This window comes from Lissotriton vulgaris, unplaced genomic scaffold (assembly GCF_964263255.1).
Source record: "Lissotriton vulgaris unplaced genomic scaffold, aLisVul1.2 SCAFFOLD_2078, whole genome shotgun sequence".
NCBI lineage: Eukaryota > Metazoa > Chordata > Amphibia > Caudata > Salamandridae > Lissotriton > Lissotriton vulgaris.
This window is the reverse complement of record NW_028254420.1, coordinates 422,501-433,049: the sequence shown is the minus strand read 5'-3', so window position 1 is coordinate 433,049 and position 10,549 is coordinate 422,501.

Here is a 10,549-nt window from a genome sequence, read left to right as displayed (position 1 = left end):
GTGCAAAGCAGGCATCACACTTGTGTAGCATTGCCAGCACACCTCCCTTTGATCCATGCAAATAGTGCTGCAGGGCATTAGGTCTTCCTGCATCTCCAAAAGAGCATGATTGTCCAATTTAATTAAGTTAATATAATATACCATAGGGCAAATAGAAATATTTTTACTAAGGGGCCAATTTAAACCGTGACCGACATCTATGTGCTGTCAGGACCACAGGATAAAATACCTCAGTCACCCCAACGGAGAACCCGTACTTCAAATCTAAAGATGTGCCCGGGGCATCGCCTACATTGGCAAGAACCACTGTCACAGCAGTTCCTGTCAATAATTCAAACGTTTGACAGATGGCTCCATCAAGCAGATGGTAACATCCGTCAAAAGTTTAACCTGTGGTTTTCATTTTCAAAACCAAAATCCCAACGCAGGGTTTTGTTTTTTAAAATAAAAAACTAATGACCCCTGCACATTGGGAGTGTCATTTTGCAATTTTCACTGCCCCTTTACGGACAGTGAAACAGACGGTGAAAACTGCCGTTTGACCAGACCCTCTAAATCGGGCAGGCGGGCAAATGAGCAAACCTCCGATGGTACTTACTTCGTCTGCCCATCAGAGGTGTAGGTCATCTGCAGAGATGGAGTAATCTCCGCCGTTGACTTTCTGAAGGTCCGTCTGACTCTAAATGGGGCAGGAGGACCTCCAGTTTGGCGAAGAGGGTACTTCGTCACAGTTGTAAGGGAGTACCCTCACTGCCAAACTATAAATCAGGCCGAGGTATATTTGACCTTTAAGTGTGAATGAAAGATATATCTTGATAGAAAATGAAAAGTAGCAACACTGACTGACCAAAAGATTTATTTTGCGCCATTCTAGTAATATTTATAGCTGAGCATCCTGCTACACACCGTGCATTAAAAAGCCTTGACTGCCTGTCTCTTCTGGATATCTGGCCTAGCAGAGTTTCAGGATGTTGATGAATGGACCAGGATGTTGATGAATGGACCTAGAGGATTCAATTGGTGTGGCCAGTCCTGAGGGTGCTCCTGGAACAGAAATACTCTAAAGAAGACCAACTGTTGGCAAGATACAGGCCCCAAAAAATTGGTACACTCCCTGCACAAGTTGTTCAGCAGTTAAAGAGGTGACTTACAAACCAGTTGGAGATATAACTGGTTTCTTAGTGGACTGCTCAATGCCACATATCACCATACATCAAATACTAATAACCTTGCTAACCGTAAAATGGAAGTTTGATGTTGGGACCAGTTATTATCATCAATTTTCTAGGTTAAGAATACCAGATGCTTTTCTGGGTGGTGGACTTGTGGGCTTTTGGGAATTGTTGGCAAGTTCTGGGTTTGTTTTAAACATAACAGGGCGTGTCCTCATGGGAGGTTGCAAAATGGGAAAAAGTGGTACTAAGGAACGACTACTAAGCCTATTGACTAAAAAAAAGCCTCAGTTTACAATGGACAATGACACAAGCCAATGAAAAAACTGGCGGAGAGTGAGCGGAGCTTCATATCCATACTTTAATACAGAATGCCTTGCAGAGCAGGACATGCACTGCCCAGGCTCAACCTAAAAAAAGATGATCGCCAGAGATTGCCAGTCACTTATGATCTCAGGTTCAGAAAATAAATTGTCGATGGATTGCAATGATATTTTGGCTTATATATCACCTTACCTGCTATGAAGCTGTTTGAGATCATCTATTATCTCGAGAATAAGGTAATGCCTTCTCGTTTTTGTGCATATTTCAATGTGCAATGTTCTGAAACTTTCTGTCATAAACAAATAATTTCCCCCTACTAAAGATAGCCCTTTACTGAGTGTTTTTGCTTTATATGAGATACAAACCTCATCATCTTTTAGACTAATCTGATGACTGTTTGATCACCCTATCCTCTGGATACACATTTACAGGAAATGGTTGGCAGTCAGTCGGCAGACCAACAGTAACCCAAGGCCTGGGACGACGGCGGTAAACAACAGCTGTTTACCAAAGACCTCTTCCCAGCTCCTGGACAACTCTCTGGTGACTATCTGTTCAAGTCAGGAAGGAAAGGCCTGACCCTACCCCTGTGTGGGCACCCGCAATCACAGGAGCCATTGGAGCCTCCAGGTTTTCAGGGAGATGGCCTGACACAGTCTCCTTTATAAACAATAACCTCTCCTGGGAGAAAATGCTCTTGCTTGCCCATATTTGTAAAAAACACAAAAAGGGGTGCTACTAGTCAAAAAGGGGTAGAGAGTGTCTACTTTCTCATGTATGAAATGTGTGCATGTACTGTAAAGTGTGAGGGGTGAAGAGAAGAAAACCCATCAGCCCACCCGTTGGCGGAGCTTCATCATTTGGGATTTTTTAAGGAGACAAACTGGTATCCACTAGGTTGCTCACAGTTGTTATTGTTGGTCAGCTCTAGTTACGGATCTGCCAGTGATGAGCAGCCATAGAGTGGTGGTGTATATAAAGCTGTGGGAAAAGAGAGTTGCAGTGCTCAAAAAATGTGTAAGTGCTACAAAAAGAATAGTGTGTTAAAAATGACTATCATGATGCCAAAAACTGAGTTTTATTATGGCGGTCATCATGGTGCCAAGGTTAAAAACAGAGTGTAGATAGTGTTTAACAAATACAACTATCGTGATGGAAAATGGTCGACATGTTTCAGCCAACAAATGGCTTTCTTCAGGACCTATAATAACACTACTGCAACAGTGAAAAAGGAAGTGTAACATAAACTACATACCATGCATGAATAACATACCATCTGAAGATTACGTTGAATAGTCATGGTTGTCAAATCACCTCTCCTGAAAGAGAAACAGTACATACAAACACATATATTGTATCAAATGAAAGCAAAAGGACATGTACCTACCAACGAGACATTGCTAATTCATTATTAAGTAAAGTTATCACTCACCCAAAATTTACTTGGGAGTGGCCTCACCTCGCCTGGCGCTCGCTCAGGTAATGAGGCCCCGTTCTGAAGAAATGGAAATAAGAAATACCAATAGTGTTGCTTTGCTGGTATTGATTCCACTTCATGATAATATATATATATATATATATATATATATACGTATATATCACTATATAAATCTCCTGGTGTCATGGATGGACATGGCAAGGACGGCGGCACCACGCCAACCTAGCCAATTGATGATGAAAGAGTTAAGAGATAGTTGTAAGCAAGGACATATGCAGGCTGTCAATGAACAATGTGACAGCTTCGCATAAACAGTAATGTTTGCGACAACATCCACGAAAGCAGTATTCACTTCATCAAATCACAAGTTCTGGAACAAGGAGGAAGTTCTATTTTCATAAAGAAAAACCATGGCATAGAGTTGAATACTGATTGTCAAATAAGTGCTTATCAAACGATTTTAAGAGAGAAGCAGCAAAAATGGAAAAAGAGTTGAGTCACACATTTCATACATGAGAAAGTAGACACTCTCTACCCCTTTTTGACTAGTCGCACCCCTTTTTGTGTTTTATACAAGTAGGATCAGGGGATAGGGTGCACTCGGGTCATTAAACCATTTATCCCCTCCGGACCCTCCTAAAAATGTTGTGTCTTTGCCATTATAGTGCAGCCACGGCTGCGGGTCCTTTTGTGTAGGCAACTCCCATTTGGGTTGCTACTAGCTCTCTCCCGGCGATTCTCGGTGACCTTCACTAGGATGGCGTAACTTGCGGGTTTAGCCTTTGATGATGATACTCTACAAACTATTCTCAATGACAACCCGAGTATGTTGGACTCCATACCTACGACTGTACAGGTACCCTCAGGTGACTGGGATACCATCCTCAACTTGAAAAAAAGTCACGCATGTACTATCATACATGGACAAATAATGGCAGAATACTTGCATGGGAAATGTGCCCCCACTGGCCTCCTAGTAACTAATACACCTAGATTATTTCTCATGGATAAGATCTTCCTCAAAGATTGGTCCTTAATCGCGTGGCGATGCACCCGCGATTGGAAAATCCTCATCATCATAACTGCCAAGAGGGTGGCTGATACAATCCTAGTCGAAATACACGTACTAGAAGGTCAGATCAAAACCACCCTTACGGACAGACAGTTCAAGAAACAACAGGATGAAGCCAACAAAACCAACAAAGATTACAGAGATTCAATCTTTTTCGCAAAGATAGAGAAATTCAAAAAAGACTTAGCGAAATTTTCTGCTGAAAAGATCTATCCATACACTAGTGAAAATTATGTACCACCAGATTTCACTAGAAAAGGGAAAATATATGGCTCAAATTATTCTACATCCTCTTCCGACACTGATTCTAATGACTCAGATTCGGGCACCAGCAGTGCCTCACAATGGGGAGGTCGGGGCCAACAAAACAGGCCCAATCGAAGGGGGAGAAGGGGAGGACAAGGCAATTTTTACCAACAATGTCCTTGGTGGCCCCCAACACCATGGGGTTCCCCCAATTCCCACATCCCATGCCACATTACAATCTACAGCCCCAATTTTACGAATGCCAGGCTTTTTTAGGACCGGGTCGTGGCCGGGGCAAACAAAGGGGCCAGCCCCAGGTACATTGGGAAGACGAACAAGAACTCCCCAACACCCGCAGCCGACGGGGCCAACAACAGCCACCCCAGTAAGCAGTGAGGACTTAGTAGTCAATCTCAGTTCACGTACTCTGTCTCCCATTGAACACCAAGTCCTTAATAAAGGCCTTGGGTTTGTTCCTACTTATGGTGGCAACGCTTTTCAGCTACGCAGCGAAATTGGAAAGTTCTTCAGGAAGGTTCGCCTTCACTTTTTCTTTTCTGACCACAAGAATGATCACGAGCCTATCAAAAAAGAAACAAACACTGGTCTCAAGAAAAAATCCACTTTCATTCCCTTACTCCAACTGGTACCTCCTATGGTTGGCGCCTTTGAGAAAGCTGTCATACATGACATTGGTTCTTTGAACCCATCCAACAATGACACTTATCAGAATCTGTCAAAGGCAGAAAGAATGGCGGTTGATGCTCTCTCCAAAGATACTAAGATCACTATCAAACCCGCCGATAATGGGGGTGCCGTAGTTATTCTCGACACCTCCTCTTATCGAGCAGAATGTCTAAGACAGCTAGGAGACTCTAAATTTTACACCTTACTTACTGAAGACCCTACTGTAAGACTGGCGGCAGAGATCAAAAACCTAGTAGAAGAAGCAAGTGCGGAGGGCTGGATTTCACCTCAAGAGGCCCTATTCCTGGTAACCATCCATCCAGTGATCCCATACTTCTACGCACTGCCCAAGATCCAAAAACCAGCCAGACCACCTCCAGGTCGCCCGATTATTTCTGGCATTGGCTCACTCCTGGAGCCTCTTTCCACTTTTGTGGATGTCTTTTTGAGGCCTATAGTACGCAACATGCCTACTTACTTGCAGGACACGAAGGATGTCCTACGTCTGCTACGCGAGGTGGAATTCAACATCGGAACTGACACACTTGTCAGCTTCGATGTTGAATCACTCTACACCTGTATCCTTAGAGGAGACTTTAGTGGCTGTAAAGGGACTGCCAGAAGCACAAGAACATGACAGCATCACACCCATCAACTTCATCATGGAACTAGCCAGGATAGCCATGACTGAAAACTTTTTTCAATTTGAAGACTCACTATACCTCCAAACATCAGGTACTTCTATGGAGAGTGTTTTCACCCCTAGTTTGGCGAACCTTTACATCCACCTCTTTGAGACCAAGTCTGTACTCGTCCACAGTAATCCGTTCTTCCATCAGACGATACTGTGGAAGAGATACATTGACAACGTTCTTGTTTTTTGGCGGGGAGACACTACCACCATACTCGAGTTTCAAAACTGGCTCAATACTCAAAATCATTTTCTTAAGTTCACTGTAGAGCACAGCAAGAGTGAACTTCCATTCCTGGATTTAATGATTTTTCCTAAGGATGGCCATCTAGCGAGTAGGCTATATCGAAAGCCGATGTCCAGAAATTCCCTTCTCCAATTTCACAGCCACCATCCACGCTCTCTCCGAGAAAATGTGCCCTTCGGGCAATTTCTTAGGGTACGCAGAAATTGTTCTTAGACAAATGACTTTAAGGATTTTTCACGAGACCTGAGTATCAAACTAAGAGAACGTCATTACCCAAATGCTCTGATACGCAAGGCACAAAAGAGGGCCTCCAATAACCATCGAGAAGCCCTCCTTGCCCCTCCAGTTGTCAAACCACCTTTGGAGAACCTGACCTTTGTTACTACGTTTAGTACAATCCCCATGCAGGTACAAAAGATAGTTCGCAAGAACTGGCGCATCCTGAACACTGCAGGGGTGAACATTTCTCCCCCTATTTTCACCTTTAAAAGGAGTCAAAACTTACGTAACAACTTGGTACACACTAGACCCCGCACCTTCTCTCAAGAACCTACCAACACACTTTGGAACCTTCCACCGGTCCAAGGCCACTATCCTTGTGGCGTTTGCTCAGTGTGTCCACAGACTGAGAAAACGTTAACCGTAGACATCGGTACAGAGCGCCCCTGGATCCTCAAACATCATACCAACTGTAATAGCGAAAGGGTGATCTATCTTATAACATGCCCATGTTCCCTTCGCTATGTTGGCATGACTACCAGAAAGATTAAGCTCAGAATTAATGAACACAAGAGCACAATCAGGCGAAACCATCAAAAAACATGCCTCAGCAATCACTTCCTGACTATGAAACATACTGCAGATGAGTTGAGGTGGATAGTACTCGAACAACCCTACATCCCCCAGCAAGTCAGTTATATATCCCATTATTTGTTTGTAAAGGAACAAAAATGGATTTTCAAAATGAAGTGCGACACTATGGGGCTCAATGATGAAATCCTGTGGGTCCAAATTTGATGACTACTATGGCTATACCTGCTACTACATAATATATAGAAACTCAATTTGAGAATAGCTGTATGTGGGCTAGATCTACAGAAATTGGGAGTTCATTCATACACACTGGGAGTTTTCACCCCTTCATTCCCTTTTCTATTGAGCCCACTCCAATATAACACCAGAGAGCAAGACCCCCCTTTTCTACCTCACGGTTTCCTTTGCATATTGCCAACACCAGTGACAGGCATTGCCCACACTTAGTTCCCTTATTATGTAGCACCACGGACCACTACTTGGCCGACACATTGTGTTATCTATTCACACTAACCTCTAGCGAGACCTACAAGTAGAGGCTATTGCTTATGTAGAGCCCCTTTGGTGATCCACTAGCGGAGTTTAATCCCGTATTTTTTGGACTAAGTCCTTAGCTACGTCTTTGTGGTTTGGTTCCCATTGGCTGCCTTTAATATTTAATAACGTTCTGAGGCAAACACTTAGGGCATGGATCGACACTTTGTTTACCGCTCACCGGCGGCGCTCGGGTTTAGTAGTGCTCAGTTTCCCACTGGGTCCTTCCAGCTCGACTTTTCCGGTACATTGCGGAAACATGGCGAAGTATACTTTTATTTTAGAGTATGTTTGATGCTTTCTAACACAATATTGTGAAGAATATCTGTGCTCTCTACGTTCTGATTGGTGTTAACCTCTGAAGCAGCGAAGTTTATTTTCCATTTTTTCCTTATTTGTTGGCAATCTACATATTACCGTGGCTCTCTTTCTGGTCCGCTGCTCCATTTGGCGGTTGGAACATAATAACCCCTGAAGCGCTATGAAAAGCGGCATTTCATCTTAATATGCTCCCTCTCTGGTCCGCACACTTTAGACTTCTTCATGCGCCCAAGAGTACGTCATATAACTACCTTTATTTTGTCGATTTGCCTCTCCACAATAAGGCGGATCTCTGATTGGCTCTCTTACGAACCAATAACAAGGTTGAGATTATCACCGCGGTTGGAACACAATAACCCCGGAAGCGTTATGAAAAGCGGCATTTCATTTTAATATGCTCGCTCTCTGGTCCACACACTTTAGACTTCTTCACGCGCCCAAGAGTCCGTCATATAACTACATTTATTTTGTCGATTTGCCTCTCCACAATAAGGCGGATCTCTGGTTGGCTCTCTTACGAACCAATAACAAGGCTGAGATTATCACTGCGCCGTAGCCACCCTATCAGGCGCTTTCTTTCAGTCCCTACCTACCAGGCTTTGCGTTCTATCTGGGGCTTGTGAGCCTCCCTGTATGGTCCGCCCTTGATGTCCGAGTCTAACAGTGCAAAACTTTGAAATGCACTGCTGTGGCCACGTGCAGTTCCGGTTAAGAGTTCTCTCTACAGTCCGCATACATGGCATGTCGACCTGGTCCATCGAGTTACCTCCCCCTCAGCTCAGTAGGGGATTGAGTTACCGACGGACAGGTGAGTGCAGCAGATCACGTCATTCTGACAACATGCGTACTATTGAGCATTTTCCTCTGCTTTCTAGAGCCCTGTCGTTAGGGGACTCAACTCTTTTTCCATTTTTGCTACTTCTCTCTTAAAATCGTTTGATAAGCACTTATTTGACAATCAGTATTCAACTCTATGCCATGGTTTTTCTATATGAAAATGGAACTTCCTCCTTGTTCCAAACTTTGTGATTAGATGAAGTGAATACTGCTTTCTTGGATGTTGTCGCGAACATTACTGTTTATGCGAAGCTGTCACATTGTTAATTGACAGCCTGCATATGTCCTTGCTTACAACTATCTCTTAACTCTTTCATCATCAATTGGCTAGGTTGGCGTGGTGCCGCCGTCCTTGCCATGTCCATCCATGACACCAGGAGATTTATATAGTGATATATATGTATATATATATTATCATGAAGTGGAATCAATACCAGCAAAGCAACACTATTGGTATTTCTTATTTCCATTTCTTCAGAGCGGGGCCTCATTACCTGAGCGAGCGCCAGGCGAGGTGAGGCCACTCCCAAGTAAATTTTGGGTGAGTGATAACTTTACTAAATAATGAATGAGCAATGTCTCGTTGCTAGATACATGTCCTTTTGCTTTCATTTGATACAATATATGTGTTTGTATGTACTGTTTATCTTTCAGGAGAGTTGATTTGACAAAGAACGGTGATGGATTAAACCCAGATCTTTTGACTGGGTGTGAGTGTTTGATTGATTCAGATGCTCCGTCCATCACCATCCCCTTTTGTACCGCTTTTGGACAGCTGAGTGCAGCAGATCGCGTCATTCTGAGAGCATGCGTTCTATTGAGCATTTTCCTCTGCTTTCTAGAGCCCTGTCATTAGGGGACTCAACTCTTTTTCCATTTTTGCTGCTTCCCTCTTAAAATTGTTTGATAAGAACTTATTTGACAATCAGTATTCAACTCTATGCCATGGTTTTTCTTTATGAAAATGGAACTTCCTCCTTGTTCCAAACCTTGTGATTAGATGAAGTGAATACTGCTTTCTTGGATGTTGTCGCGAACATTACTGTTTATGCGAAGCTGTCACATTGTTAATTGACAGCCTGCATATGTCCTTGCTTACAACTATCTCTTAACTCTTTCATCATCAATTGGCTAGGTTGGCGTGGTGCCGCCGTCCTTGCCATGTCCATCCATGACACCAGGAGATTTATATAGTGATATATATGTATATATATATTATCATGAAGTGGAATCAATACCAGCAAAGCAACACTATTGGTATATCTTATTTCCATTTCTTCAGAGCGGGGCCTCATTACCTGAGCGAGCGCCAGGCGAGGTGAGGCCACTCCCAAGTAAATTTTGGGTGAGTGATAACTTTACTAAATAATGAATGAGCAATGTCTCGTTGGTAGATACATGTCCTTTTGCTTTCATTTGATACAATATATGGGCCCGATTCACAGAACTAACTTAACACAAAATCCTAAACTTACTACCATTTTGGTATTCAGAGAAGGCACTTACTCATTTTGGTATTCACAGAAGGCACTTACTCATTTCGGTATTCACAGAAGTTAGGAGTCCTACCTTTAGGACTCCTAAATGCCTTCTGTGAATACCGAAGTCTTAAAGGTAGGATTTTTCTCAGTTTAGGAGTAGTAAAGTTAGGACTCCTAACTTCTATGAATACTGAAAGTCTTAAAGGTAGGATTTTTCTCAGTTTAGGAGTAGTAAAGTTAGGACTCCTAACTTTAGGAATCCTAAACTGAGAAAAATCCTAACTTTAAGACTTTCGGTATTCACAGAAGGCATTTAGGAGTCTTAAAGTTAGGACTCCTAACTTCTGTGAATACCGAAATGAGTAAGTGCCTTCTGTGAATACCAAAATGAGTAAGTGCCTTCTGTGAATACCAAAATGGTAGTAAGTTTAGGATTTTGTCTTAAGTTAATTCTGTGAATCGGGCCCTATGTGTTTGTATGTACTGTTTCTCTTTCAGGAGAGGTGATCTGACAACCTTGACTATTCAACTTACCATATAACAAATCTTCAGATGGTAGGTTATTCATGCATGGTATGTAGTTTTTGTTACACTTCCTTTTTCACTGTTGCAGTAGTGTTATTATAGGTCCTGAAGAAAGCCATTTTTTGGCTGAAACATGTCGACCATTTTCCATCACGATAGTT